This window comes from Cupressus sempervirens, chromosome 1, assembly GCF_028749045.1.
Source record: "Cupressus sempervirens isolate cs-2001-9-10 chromosome 1, ASM2874904v1, whole genome shotgun sequence".
Lineage (NCBI taxonomy): Eukaryota > Viridiplantae > Streptophyta > Pinopsida > Cupressales > Cupressaceae > Cupressus > Cupressus sempervirens.
The window spans coordinates 542,021,199-542,037,695 of NC_143118.1; the positions used below are offsets into that span (position 1 = coordinate 542,021,199).

Sequence of the window (16,497 nt, forward strand, 5' to 3'; positions counted from 1 at the left end):
CCCATTTTTGAAAGAATTTAGTATACTTCCTGGGCCGCAATTGAATGTCACTACTTGACATAAGTGAAAAAAATAAGGGGGAAATACATGATTATATGTCAAGTATGAGTATAAAGGGAGAAATGGAGTAATAAGGAGACAAAGTTGAACAAATTTTTTTTTTTGGAAAAGATTTTGCAAAATACAAGTTACAATGATATGATGATTGAGCTATAGGTATAGAGTACATCCTAAGGGGGAGTAACATTCTTGAAGTTTTTGTAATGTCAGATTTTAATCATGATAAGTGTTTTTTCACTAATGCCAAAGGGGGAGATTGTTGACCCTAAAGGTAATTTTAGCATTTTCTATTAGTACAAAACACTTGGTCATTTGCTAGGAAAATTTGGTCTGTCAACACTCCAATCGAGCCACTAGTAAGATTGAGCTACATAATGTAGAAGTGTATGCAAGTTCAATATGTGGCAAGGCATACATATTTTTTGAGAACATCAAAAATTGCTGAGCATTTTAGTTGTTTCTGAGTTATCTAGAGGTAAATACATAATATAAGCCGAGCGCTATATGATCCAAGTAGTTTAGAGGATTAAATCAGTGTAAACTGAGCATTGTTCTTGGTGAGCGACAACATGAAGAACCAAACATAGTTGAGCGTCAAGAAGGTATATAAAGTGGAAAGTTATAAAACTTGAGTATATTATTTTGGAATGACACAAAATCTTATGCAAACCATTTTGCTAAGCATGAATCATATTTCCAAGTTTGAGGAGCTAACCATGGAAGTAATTATGCTTGTGATTACATATCATTAATCCCTATGTAGTGTGATGAACCAATTAGAAAAATGGAAAGGTCAAGCGAAAAAAGGATGAATGTGGATTGTTGATTGTGATCTAGAAGTTTCATTAGATGGCTATAAAAGAAGGGTTTCAAGTTAGAAACAATTGTTATGAGAAAGGTATGTGTGTATGTGAAGCTAAAGGAGAATCAACAAATTGCGAAGTAAGGAAATTGAGTATAGCAGTGAGGAGATATTGTAGATCAGTCACAAAGAGGTGATTAAAGTTTGTATAGAGAAGATAGGTTATCAAAATCTTAGTGCGAATCGAAGGATCAAAGTATTGTACATTGTAAACCATTCAATTATTTGCAGGAAAACTGTAATGATAAAAGTGGGCTAAATTTAATCTTAAGGTTTGGTAATTAATTAGGCTCCATATGATAATAATGACAAAATCATTATTTCTAGGTATGTGTAATTTTTTCCATGATTTTCACCAATAATGAAACATTCGCCAAGATTTTATAGAATTTTCATATGATTGAAAAACAATCGCCAATAAAATTTAAAAAATTTCTAGTTAAAAATAAAACTTCACCAATAGAAATTGTTTTTTCTCCCTTGAACTTATGTTCCATTCGCCAAAATTTTATAATTTTTTCTAAAGAGGGGTTTCTTAAAGTTATCCCTGATAAGTGTATCAAGTGAATCTCTTAATAGAGCTGTCCTAATAGGCCTATTGTATATCTCTTAACAGAGTACTCACTTAACTGTAAAGTTTAAATTCTTTAGTCAAGGTAGACTTAACAACCTTGTAATATTTTAACAAAGCATACCCCTCTTAGGGTAGATCATTAGAAGTGATCAAACTATAGCCCTAATAGGCACTTTGTTACTGCAGTAGTGAAGATTTTGTGTGTGTAAGAACCACCACATTTCTACCTTCACCTTGGAGGGTTTATGTGTTACCAAATCTTGTGTTATGTATTTTGTTAATGCAAGTAGATGTTAGATTACATGTTATTATGATGCATTATTAAGTTTAAGGTTGAGATGTGTGTTGAGTTAAGTTTAAGTTTACATACAACTTAAGTTTGAAGTGGTGAAAGTTTTGAAGATCCTGATTCAAATCCCCTCCCCCGCCCCCCTCAACAACTTAATTTTCCATTAGATTTTCAACAAGGGACAACTATTTTTTTCTCATAAAATATTTCATAGGCACATAAATATATACAACTTTAGATACTTAAGGCATATTGGCAAATGTAGAAGAAAACCAAAGATCACTCTAATACTAGTTGTTATGAAAATTGATATAATATTCTTTTATTTATGATGTGTATACTATTACATTTGATAGGTATTTAAATAAGGTGGCAGAGATAAAATTAAAAAGTTAAACATTTTAAGTGTGTATTTATTAACAATGTAATATACCATACTAACCATAACTGCATTTGCAAATGTGGGGTGTGTATATGTCATCCAAGCATACATTATTTTTACTCAGTGGTCATTCCTTTACATGACCTTATTCTTTTTTCCAGATATGAGAATTCATTACTAGACCATTTTGATATGCATCGTTGAACAAAGTAGTTGGACACTGCATAAAGAATGATACATGAGTAAAAGTTTGTTCTATGGAAGGGAGTTGTGGAGTTTTAAAAAAAAACATGCAATAGAAAAATAATTGTAATGGGTTCTTTTTATTTTGATTTGTAAGCTAATGCCTAATTGCTTTGGGAAAGTTTGTAGCACTATTTATTTTAAAATTTGAAATTATGCATAAAATAAAAAATAATACAAATGAGAGATTCTAGATATTCTTCTCTATCCATTGCAAAGCTTATTCATATGATGAGGAGAAATTAAACATGAATAAAATATGATGAGGAGAAATTACAAACCTAGTATAAAATATTATATTTAACATTTAATTTAATTCAATATATTTATTTATTTTTAAAATATTTTTTTAATTTTATATTTTACATTTCCAATAATCCTATTTTTAGGGATATAAAATACACAAGTAACGAAATTTAAAATAACTCGATTAATGCTTTTGTAAAAGGCATATTTTTTTTGTATCATAAAAAAAGGATTTTCAAGATGAAATTTTTGAGAAAATAAATTTTGAAAGGAAAACATTTGAGATTTGTATAAGTTTTTTTAATCATAAAATTTATATTTATATCTTATATTTTATATCAAATAGTGAAAGTTAATAGTTTTAAGAAAAATAAAATAAAATAAACAATTTAGAAAGATAATATTATTATAGGATTTGATTTGTTGGGTAGGTTGAACTCAAAATTTAATTTAGAATAATGAAAGATAATATGAATTATTGATAAAGTTGAATGACTCTAAATAAAAGTATCAAAAATTAATTCTAAGACAATATTCAAAATAATTACAAGTTAGATTTTCAAATATTTAAAGTTAAAATTTACATAAAATTGTTAAAAAAAGAGCTAAGAAAATTTACATGTCTAATAATTAAAAACTATCTTTAAATTATAACTATTAAAAAAATCAATTATTTATATAATATTGAACATTTTATTAATACCTATATTTGAAGAAAATTAAAAACTAAAATTTAGTAACCTCATAATAATATGATTTAGGAAAAAAATAATACTTAATACACAAGTTATACTTAAAAATTAGAAATATTTCCTTACTTTATTTGAAATATTTAACAAACCTTATACAAATGCATACATAAAAATTAGGAACACATCCCTATCTTATGTGAATGCCTATGTAGAGCAAGGGTAGGAAGGATAGGTAAAAATGGTAAACAATCAAATTGAACATAAAATCATATAAAAAATAGTAAGGAATATAAGTAAGACTAAATTGAATTAGATATACAAAAGAATATAAAACTTTTACAACCAAGATTTATGGTAATCAAATGTGTGAGTTTTGTCATCTACAATATGCCAACATATGTAATAGGTTCCTTTTCACTAGTAGGAAAAAAATAATTCAAACCAATATGCAAACACTAATATGCACCCTTGAGTTTTTTAGACTAAATTAGTATAGCATCTAAAACAAATTCCTTGCTAGCAAGGTGCCTAATACCATATGATAAATAGTTAGATGGATCAAGTCAACTATGATTACATTATAATCTATATGATAGATATATTAATTTTCATCTATCATTGGTTTCAAAATATGTTCACACTCAAGGTATTCATGTAATCAGTTTACCATGGTAACAATGCATTTTGGAAACTAATGTTAATGTGTGTTGGTAGTTAAGGTTAACAATGCATGTTTTCAAATAATGGTAATAATGCATGTTTTAAATAATAGTAACATTGCATGTTTTAAATAATGGTAACAACATATGTTTTTTTAAATAGCCAAATATTTTTTTCTAGAATCTCTCTCTCTCTCTCTCTCTCTCTCTCTCTCTCTCTCTCTCTCTCTCTCTCTCTCTCTCTCTCTCTCTCTCTCTATCTTTTACACACACACACACATAGAACTTAAGTGGCTAAATGTGCTAGTTATGTTGTATTAAGGTGTTGGGATTTTATGAAGTGGATGGTCTAAATTGATATATATATATATATATATATATATATATATATATATATAGGCCCTATGTGTGTTCCAAGAAAATTGAATTCTATAACTCATTATGACTCTCGAATAGACCCAAAATGTTCCATCTTGTTTCACCATATTTAACATTGTACCATTATACCTTATATATATATATATATATATAAGGTATAATGGTACAATGTTAAATATGGTGAAACAAGATGGAACATTTTGGGTCTATTCGAGAGTCATAATGAGTTATAGAATTCAATTTTATTGGAACACACATAGGGCCATGATAATTAGAAAAATTGTTAAGAAAAAAGAGTAATTGAATCTTAAAGAAAAATGAATCCTAATAATACACTAAATTCTATTAAAACCTTTAAAAAAAGTTGTAACCCTAAATCTAAATGAAGATTAAACTTTGTACACTATAAAAAATTGACTACTAACCCTAATTTTTTAAAATAATAATCAAATTATAACCCTAATCCCAATAGAAAACACATTTAATGCTGACCCCAACCCTAATTGATCACTAAACCAATGAGTCCTAACATGTACATTAAATTAGGTTTACTTTCTTAATCCCAATACTAACTATAATTGTATAGTTAATCCTGTAATAAAATGTTCCCTAACAATCCTAACACCCCTCCCTCCTTACCCCTATATCTATCTCCCTATCTATTTTCCTCCTCTCTAATTCATAATATTAGATTGAACTACACAATGTGACAAACACGTCATATTATCTTCTTGGATGGGCCAACACATTGTGTTTTCCCAATTTTACATTTTTGCAAGGGTAAAAGGCATGTTTGAGGAACGGATAATTTTTTTCCAATTTGTGTTTCCTCCTTTCAACTCACCAAAGTAAGTGCTAAATTTAAGTGTTTACAATTTTTTATTTTCTTTGATTCACTTGCCGTTATCTCCATTGTCACCCTTTCTCTCTTGCTAGTTACTCTCAGTAGGTTTTCTACCAATTTTGAAGAAAATGACATGATTTTATCAAAACTTTGTCAAGGCCAACATTTCACATTAACTTCCACAGTGGACTAACATGTCATCTTTTCCTAATATCACACTTAAGTCCCTAATTGTCCTTCTAGTTTTTAAATTAGAAACCATAGAAAAATGGATCCATTTTGAAGTCATATTTTGAAATATATCATATTAATTCGAAAAAGATTTTGTTTGAAACAAAAAGTTTTAAAACTATTTTTTGTTTTGAAATATAGACGACTCCCATTCTTATTTATCACTTGCTCAAATAACATGACACATTAGCCTCAATTTCTTGGATAATATGACATCTTATCCATAATACTTGGATAACACATCATGTTGACCTAGAAATACTTAATCTCTATAGTGAAGATGTCTCAAATTAGTGAAAAATGATGGAAAATTGCATTAAATTCCCATTTATCACTTTCTTAGATAGCTCATGACATGTTGACCTTGATAAAATTTAAGCCCATAATGATGATTATTTCCTGCTAAGCATATGGTTAGTGTCTTTAATAAATTCACGGTTAAATTTTTGATGTTACACTTCTAAATAATGTTCAAAGTACATCTTACCAATCAAAAGAGTATACATCTTACATATGTTTAACAATTCTACAACAACATAACATGAGTGGGGTATCTATTAGTTTCAAAGAAATTGAGATAACTTTAATAGGGCCAACGCATCACATTATCTTCCTTGGGGGGAGGGGAGGGGGGGGGGGGTACAATACATCACATTTTCCTAATTTTATAGTTTAGGAAGGTCAAAAAGGAATCTTTGCAAAATGGCAACATATTTCACCATTTTGTGCTTAAATTTGATAAGACAAAAGAAGGAAGTTTGAAATGCTAAAAAAATTGTCATTTCATAAGGATTCCTTTTTGCCCCTAGGAAATTAGGGAAATATTATGTGTTGGCCTATGTAAGAAGATAACATGATGTGTTAGCATGATAGAGTTATATCCTATGATGAAGATGTCTTAGTTTGGTTATCTATGATATTATAAATATCTTAACAAAGTCAAAAATATTTTTTGCCTATTTTCTCAACCATTTATCCCATTGCAGATAATTGACTTGAGACATCTTCATCATAAGATGAACTTTGTTACAGTGGGTTAGCAGGTTATGTTATCTGTAGGGTGGCATAATACATATTGTTATCCTTATTTCACCAATGTTTTATGGTTCTCTTAAGGTATGAGAGTGAAATGGTGAAATTAGCAAGATATTCCCAAATGGTTCTTTAAAAGAAATAGAGATAGACAAATATAAATAATGATAACCATTTGATTCCTAGAATAGGAATAGAAATTTTGGAATACATTTGTTATTCTCTATTTCGTTTGTCAAATGGAATACGGAATAGGAATACATATTCCCATTTTACCTCTAAAATGAGCTTATACCCATTCCAAAAAATAGTTGTTATTGGAATAGCCATTCCTATTCACACTATTGCATCCTCATTCTCCATTCCTATGCTTGCAACCAAAGGGGCTAGTGTTGAATGCTTCATCACAATTTTGGAGGGGTGGGTTAAGTTGGCATATTTATCATCCCTAAAAAAATTTGATAGCACTACGATTTGATTATATTTAATATATTTTTCTTAAAATTATAATAATATAAAAATTATTAATAATATACTATGAATTTTTTTTTTTGAAAAATAGTGACATAGCCATTTAATATATTTATATATAAAATTTAATATTTTTTTACATTTTATACTGATTCTAAAATATGGAGCTCCAAGAGAAAAGAATTAGGAAGAAAAATTTCATTCATTACCCCATTAAGAAGAAGGAAAAAAGAAAAGAAAGGAGGAAAGAAGATGGAAGTTACACAAACCTAGTTATAATGTTCCAGGAATGAGACTTCCAAATTATACTATATATAAAAAGAAGAGGAGAAGAAGAAACATTTAGCTAGAATGTACAAGTATTTACAAATATAATCTATACAAATTGCCACCAAATGTTGACAAGAGACTGCTACAAAGCCAAGCCAATCAACCAATCCAACTGCTGTCTAGAGTGTTGAAATAACTCCATGTAGAGACCTTCTCACATAAAGAGTGCAAAAAAAAAAACTGAAAAACCACAAGGCCAAGTAAAATTATTCCTCCATATCCCTAGCCATAGGAACAAAATTACCAATCTTAAGAGTAAGATCAAGAGTGGTAGAGGAAGGATTAATCATAGGTGAAGTAGGGGCCTAAGAAGATTCATGCTCTAAAAGGTCTAATAAAGAAAAGACAATTTGATGCACATTGTTGACATAATTTTTGGGTAAGCAACCACCATATTGCTGTAATGTAGCCTTAACAAGACAAAAAGACTACCTCATTAGAGCTTTTTTGATGCTCTCATAAACCACATAAGCACTATGATTACTCAAGAGTGCATGATGATGAAACAAACTCCCAATGAGGGTAGCATCACTCCAAAGATCATATTTCTGGCAAGCTTTAGTAAGCTTTCCCCCTTGCAAATAAATAGTTCTAATAAACTTGGCAACTATTAGCTCCAAGTGGAATGGGGACTGCAATAAATCCATAGCATTAGACAGAAAAACCAAAAAAAGTGGGATGGATATATTAGTATTTTGCCAGAAGGAAAGAAAATCTCATGCCTAATAATCCTCTTGATTCCTCTATGAATATGAGGATGATCACAAAAGAACATGGTAGTTCACAATATATACTATGAATATTAAAATAATATTATATAAAAAATACAAGAAATAGAAATAAAGCACTAGCTCTACAACAATGATTGAGCTTGATTCAGTGATCTGATCATTCCTACTATCATCACTCACACCCAAGATCGAAGGAAATTATAGCCCAATTCAAGATACAAAGAATATTTACGAATTTTCGGTAGCACATGTATTATATTTGAGACACAAAGTAGGGATGTGAATTATATCCAAAAAAATCTTGCCTTATCTACTAGAGGTAGTGAATTTGTCATGAAGAAAATGGATCCATATGTTGATGGATTAGCTTTAGAAGTAGCATATTGACATATTGATAAAATTATATTTCAAACATTCAAATTAGAGTAAGAGGAGAGGATTCATATGTGCAACTAATAGGAAAACATGGAGCAGAGTGGGAAAAGGACTAGAAATGTCAAGTGGTTTGATTTACAGAATGGTTATGGATTCATTACACTCAATGATGGTAGAGAAGATCTATTTATTCACCATACATTGATTCATTCTGATCAATTTAGATATCTGGTGAAAGGGGAATTGGTGGAGTTTTCTATTGAGCATGAGCAAGGATGAAGGACTAAGGCTCTCGATGTGTATGGAATTTTTTCAAAGCAGATTCATATTCTTCTGAATGGCTAAAATATGCAAGGGTTTTATCTAGATTTTTATTGGAATATTGGATCTCATTCTAATAATGAAGATCGAAAGGATGCCTATTTTCATCATTATGGTGGGAAAACATGTGTAAGGGATTTGAGTAGATCATATGGCTCTGGCCATAATGGGCATGGTATAGAGAAGAAAAAACATGGTATTAGGAATTACAAAACCCAAATCCAAACCATTTTTGACATTTTTCATGGGCCTCTCCAACCTACACCTAATTTTTATATGAGTGGTGAGGAGATTAGACATTTCAATCACCAACTCCCTTCTTATATGTCATGGCCAAATAATGTCTCCATTACCAGCCCGATATTTTTGTCTTACCCCAATAATATTTCAACTAGTGGTCAAAAATATATGGGAAGTTAGAATACCTAGGTCTAGAGGGGAAAATTGGGTTCTAGAACATCAGTAAAAACAACTGGTCCCAAATAGACTACATCCAAAAATGGTAATTCTTGCATCTTGAGATTGAAGATGAAATTCTTGAACTACAGGTCTCTTACATGCTCGACTCATCAATCATTAGTATGATTTGGTCCTTCCTCCCATCTACAAAACTTCTTACTTGGGGGAAGTGATATTGGTATGGTGTTACTAATTTATTCTAAATTGATCATGAGTGTCTATTTTTATTGCTATATTTGAATCTAAGTTTTCACAAGATAATATTCTTCAAATTAAGAGTTGGTTTTGTAGAGGGTTGGAAATATATGCTAGGGCGTGGTCTCCAAACTTTAAACCTATTCATATAGCCTATGACTTTATGCCATTTTGGATTGAGCTTCCTTCTTTACCTATTGAATATAGAAATCTACAAATTATTGAATTAATAAAAAATAAAATTGGTATTCATTCAACATGACTTAGTGCCTTCTGATGAGCCATCTCTTTCTACAAGGTTTTGAGCCTTTCTAAATATGGATAAGCCATTACCTTTTTCCTTAATTATGTCATCTAAATATGGACACTGGAATCAACAAAATATTATTTAAGACATACAGACTATGATTAAGAAGGTAGTTTTTTTGGGACATTTTACTGATCAATGTCAAGATCCTAGTTGTTCTAATCTGATAGTTTGTAGTGACCATAACTCTGACCCCTTGAAGTGCACTTTTAGGGAACAATCTATTCCTTCCACCTATAATGACACTTGTGTACCTCAAGCTAAAATGATAGGTGACTTAATATCACTTCTTAGTTGTAAATCCAGTTATTTTTTATTTTCCTAAGGCTCATTTTAATATACAAAATGATCAATCATGTGGAGACTATTCTAGTCCTAATACACTCCTCTTCAATGTTTACTTCCATGGAATTCTCTTTCTCTTGTGAATTTTCCTAATTTAGGGTATTTTTTCCTCTGATTTTATTAATAATTTTATGTTGTTTTTGACCCATCTTCTCTCTGAATGGAATACTCATTGAGATAAGCATACAAGTCTAGATTAGTATCTTTTATGCCATCGATATCCCCTATGTTTGCAATTACATATCTAACTACCAATAAAGAAGATGTGATTCATCCCACTCAGATGGATATTTTCATCAATGAGATAATTTTTAATGATCAACCTATTTCTTTTTTATCTAGCTTAGAAGCCACATTAGTTTCCCAAGGACATTCCCTATCTTTGAAACATGCCCAAATCTTAACAGAAGAGTGTAGTGTACCAATTCCTCCCATTTCTTTGATGTAGATAGAATGCCCCATGACCTACTTGAGGATAATGAAAAATTTAATTTGGAACCTTCTTCACCTAGGATGGAGGATTTTAAGAATTTTCCAAATCATGTCTTGGTAGTCAAAATGGCTCCTGCTCAAATAGATAGATCTTGTCAAACTAGGTCCCACTTTGCTGATCTACTTCTTGATAATGTTAGTTTTGATTTCTCCCACAAATTATCTATGTGGAAAATTCTCCCACAAATTATCTATGTGGAAAACCCCCCTTTTATCTACTATTAGTAAGAAATATTCAAAGCCTAGGGTAAGCACTAGTAAATTTGGACCTATGAGGAATGGTCAATTTTTTACCATAAATGGTTGAAACATTTTGTTGTTATAATTTCATCAAAATTTTGACTCAAGATAGGGTTGTCTATTTATCAAGGAATGACATCATAAAAAATGAGCCCAATCTCTATCAGGAGGTGATGTCATACCATTACCAATAGAAGTCAAAACTTTGATGATTACTAGTAGATTTTGATGAGGTTTCCATGCCATCGACAATAGGCCTCATCAAAAATATGTTGAAACAATGATGAAACTGTGATGAAACTCTAGGAGATTTTGATGACAGTGCTATGTCATTGACAAAAAATGTCAACAAAATAATGTCAAAAGTTTGATGAGAGCCCTATTTTGGAAAAAAAAAATTGATAATGAATTGAGGGGATGTTGATCAATGATTCAGATATATGTGGGGGTCTTGAGATTGCTAAGAAAGTTCCATGCATGGGAGGTTTACATGTTGCTAGTGGGGATGAAAATAATGGTAGTAGGAGAAGAAAAGAACAAGAAGGGGAAGAAGAAAATAAATATTAATAAGTTAAATAAGGGTAGGCAAGAGCCTACAACACAACAATAAGTTGTGAGCTTCTCATGTGAGAAGTATTAGGTTTAAGTCTCTTCAAACTTAAGATGTGTAAAACTAAGTCGGTGATCAAATAAATAAGAAAATACACATAGGAATCTTTTGAATAACCTTTCATAGGAAAGAGAAGTACCTTGACTTAGAAATCATCATTCATAGGAAAGAGAAGTATTTGATCTTTATTGTTAACTCTATAAGTGGAAACCACACCACAATCTACACCAAACAAGCATAGAATCCCCAAGGGAAAGAAAAGTTGTAGAAACAATGGGATAGGAAGCTTTACTCTGGAAAATTCAAGTTTTAGTGGAGTCAAAAAGGCTATGGAATGCAACTAAGAAGGAATCCCACAACTTGTTTCCAAAGAAAGCCCCAGGGATCATAGTAGCTATCACAATTCTTCAAGGAGATGGAGGTGTGGGAACCATTAAGTCTTTGTTTAATGTTAACAGATTTTCGCAATCTATAATGATTATCATTTTTTTTGTTTTAGATTATATATTATGCTTATGGATGAGATTGTGTGCACTTTTTAAATAAAAAATGTTTCAAATCATGCTCAATGACCCATCATCAGGATGAGAGAACCTAAGATGGATCATGGATCATCGAGTATGATTTGAAACATTGATATCATCCAAAATTATAATATATAAGACTCTAAATTATGAAAATCTATTATATTAGTTTTAGATAGATTGTGTGAAGATTTGAACCATATTCTACAATGATTATTATTGTTATTTGTGAAATAGATTGTGCAAAGACCCAAACCTCTCTAAAACCCATTTTTTATCTTTTACAAATAACACCTCTAGACATTGTTGTGATGTTATTAATAAATATTTAAAGATCCTTTCTTCTCTAGATAGTGTGCAAGAAAATGTACTAGAGGGCAGAACATAAATTGCCCACATGTTTTCTTTATACAAAAATACTGATTGTATGAGATTGGATTAGATTCTATGAGCAATAAGTCTATAAAACATATATTGCTTATCTTCTACCCTTTGGTACCTTATCTTGAAAAGTAGGGAGAGAAGAAAAGAACTTTAAATATTGCTAGATGACCTCATAATAACTTGTAGAGACTATTTACTAATAAAGATAAAATTTGGTTTTGAAAAGATTTGAATCAACGTGTGCTAAGTGTTATATTTATTCTCATGAAAGATGGATTCATATGAACCACTGCTCATGAAACATGAGTCAATGAATTTGATTAAAGAAACCACACTGTTGAATCTTGATAGAAATATCACAATTTACTTTCTTTAGAAAATATATCATACTTATCAATATTTGGATCCTTTTATAACAAAAACATAGCAGCCTAGATATATTATGGCTAATGTAATGTGAATTTTTTATTACACCCAACACAGACTTAAACTATGTGAAAGAGAGGGTGGACCAAGTTGATGAGGAGAACTTGGTTTTCAGTTAGAACCATGTAGAAGGAGGAATGTTGGGGACAAAATTAGCTTCAACAAACCATGATTTGAAATTCAGCCCCAAAGAAGGGGGTGGATCCATTGTGAGATTTATAGTGAATTATGAAAGTCTCCCTAGTGTTCCCCTTGATGAAGCCAAACTTGAGGAGTTCAAGGCCAACAACATAGGCTTGTTCAAACTACTTGAGGGATATCTCATTGCCAACCCCACTTTATACTTATAATAAAGTCTTAGAATCCATGTCTCTGTTGTAATAATGAGCCCATCCCATTACCCTTTCTTGCAATATATATATATATATATATGTTGTCATTATGTGTGACAATATCCAATGATATTATCATAATAGTATATGACTAGATGCATGGCTCAAGAGGCTAATAACAAGTCATAAGCATAAATGTAGGTATATCACACAAAATGATTAAATTTACAAACAATTCCCTGGTATAATTGAAACTTCAAGGGCAATTAAGAGGTAAACATGTATATTTACAAGTTTGCAACTTTTGGAAACCTACTCAATCCTACAAATCTAGAAATAGGTATTTATTGCAAGCAACCTAACATGGTATTTGTAATTCAAATCAACATGTACTATCCAAAATGGAAAAAATGATCTATAAGAGAACTACTCATTTTCTCCTTTATGTAGCTCATTAGGACTTGCACATTGTGCTTCAAGAATACAAAAGTTTTCTATGGCTACCCCATTGATCATTAACTTATTGAGCTTAGTGAAAATTTCTACTTTTTTGTAGTATCTAGTGGGTTATCAACTATTGTTCTCTCATGCCCCAACAATGTTTCAAGATCATTATATTTCAATGACAAAGTTATCAATAATAAAAGTCATATTTCTAGATTGATCCCAACTAGGATTCATCTTATCTTTGGTCATAGAACAAGTAGTTGGCATATGCAAGACAAAGGAATCTGATTTTTAAATTTTTTATATATTAAATCTAAGGTAGATATATTATATGACTTCAAATGAAAATTATCTAGACAAGTTTCTAAATGTTTGTGGATTTTGCTGATTTCAAAAAGATAGGACAAATAGGTGATAAGAATGTGAGCCAAAGATAAATGTAAGGTGACTAATCCAAGGTGAGTGAATATAAATGATGTTTTAGAAATCAAGATAATATGTATGACCACTAAAGGAATGAACTAGGAAAATTATTCCTTCTAATTTGGAAAATAAACCTCCCTAAGATATGCAACCTATGTTTTTCTAGGCTAAAATGATGACTACAAAAAGAAAATAAAGGTTCTAAATGCAAGATACCAATTACCTTTGTATGTGAACCATTAAGAACTAGGAAGAAAGATTAATTTATTCTTAGTAGAACAATTTTTTATTCAATTTTTAGTTTCTATATTGGACAATTACTAGTGATTCTCAATTTTTTGTTGGTACAAATGTTAACTTTTTGGAATGAATTAGCTTTCAAATGCTTAGTTTTGGTTATATTGTTCAAACACGAAAAGCTCAAAATTAGTGTTTAGATCCATGACTAAAAAGGAGAATTGTTTGGATATGGTTTAGAAATAGATAAATTTATAAAAAAATAGAAATTCTTGAGCAAGAGAAGTACATGTACATAATGTCCCTCATTCAACACCAAACATGTAATAAAACAACATTATGCAAGAACCTTAAAGAAACATTATCATCAATAATTTTATACTAGATTCAAACCATTAATAGATTCAATCCTTACCTAGAATTACCCTCAAATGATGGAGAAATTATTTCTTAACTCTACAACCTCAATTTCTCATCATAGTTATGCTTGTTGGTACCTTCTAACCAAATACAACAAAATCATCAGCAAACAACATTATAAAAAATGTTGAAAAGTTTTAAAATATGTTCCAATTTTGTTACATTGGTAAGTGTGCTATATGCATATTAGGATCTATAGTGTTATAATAAAAACTTTAAGAAGACTAAGACTAGCTTGTTACCAATATGGTTGCAATTAGCATAGATCAATTTTAGTGAATGAAGGCATGACACATTTCAAGAAAGGAAACAAAATATTAATTTTAGTAACATCAAAATGTAGAATGTACCAATAGTCAAAATAAGGAGCTCAATGATAGAATTACAATGTAAATAGTGAATAACCATTGTCTTTAGCAACTAAAGCACCCATATATCTTTGGCTTCTCTCCCTCCCATCCAAAATAAGATTCAACAACTATGAATCGAGAATACATGTGCAACTGCATTCCATATGCACAAACAATAGGTGGAGTTGAAAAATGTACCACATTTACATTATTTTAAAGGTTAATAAGTTCTTTAAATTTATAGACCACTATAAGTGCTAGAACTCTAGCTACTATGGCTGAGAGAATGTCCTTAGCAAGGTAGAAAATAAAAAATCTTGATTTGCTTCCATGCTAAGGACATTACCCTCACCTATAAGAGTCAAAACTACAATGTTTGTGATGGTTTATAACTTAGAATACCTAATTAATGACTTGTAACAAAAAAAAAACCTATTGCATTTTTTATTTCCACTTGATGTCTTATGCATATCAATTGAGATTGCATATTTAACTAAGGCCTCCTTTTCCATTTTTTGAAACCAAGAGATTGACATAGTTAACATCTAATACTATCTCCATTAAATTTGTCCACTCAAACATAATATTTTAATTTTTCTTTCAAATGTAATTCATGAAGGATGTCATACATATTGATTTCCAATTTCTCTTGAATATGTTCACTAACAAGATCAACTCATAGATAGAAAACAAAGTGTCTAGTGTAGATGCAATGAAGAGTTTAAGTGTTGCTTCAATTACTTTAGATAACTACAACATACTAGCTTTATCAACAAGAGTTCATATAAATATAAGACAAAAGAATCAGTATACAAAGAAGATTTTGAGAGTATTACCAAGTGAATAATTTGATCATATGTTCTTGTCTCATATTCATCATATGATAACATGATTAACTCTTTTTATTTTATTTTTACTCTAGTTTATAAAGGAAATAGTCATTTCTATTGAATTTACTTCCCATTTCTCTTATTTGGTATTTGTGGAGTGCATATGTCTTGTTCATAAATTAGATTTTCATAATTGTGCATGCTTATGCATAGTCTTGGGTTTGCAATGAACATCATAGACATGTCTACATCAGCATGGAAGAAATGACAGTCATTAGTGACTATGGTGAAGTTCTCTAGCCTCTTGATGATGGGACCATATATTGATATTTAGTGTTGATAGGTTTAGTTTGAGCTTCACTCAATTTTGAGGTTCCTTTAATATTCTCTACTTAATAAGGCCAACCACGTGAAGGTGGAAGCTCATTTGGCCTCCCCCCCCCATAATCACTCTAAATTCCTCATTAACATTTAGTTAAATATTTCATTCATTCATTTAGGAACTATGACATCAAATTATTATAATTACATAACATTCATTTACACAACATACAATTCATTAATACGTATAAACATTAATCAATAATTCATGAATACACGAATCATTATAATCACATAAAAATATTCATTAACATGATATAAAATCCATTAATAAGTAACATTCATCAAAGAATCATCAACACATTCATGATCAAACAAGTTTTTTAACAATCATTTCTTCTTTTGTTTTTTCTTTTATGTTTGTTGGAGATAAAG

At 30.2% G+C, this 16,497-nt stretch overlaps 1 pseudogene; it reads left to right on the forward strand.

The window, feature by feature from the left end:
• The window catches only part of LOC149578601 (uncharacterized), a 109,894-nt pseudogene extending 96,842 nt beyond the window's left edge, over positions 1-13,052 (forward strand).
• Positions 13,053-16,497: the final 3,445 nt, after the last annotated feature.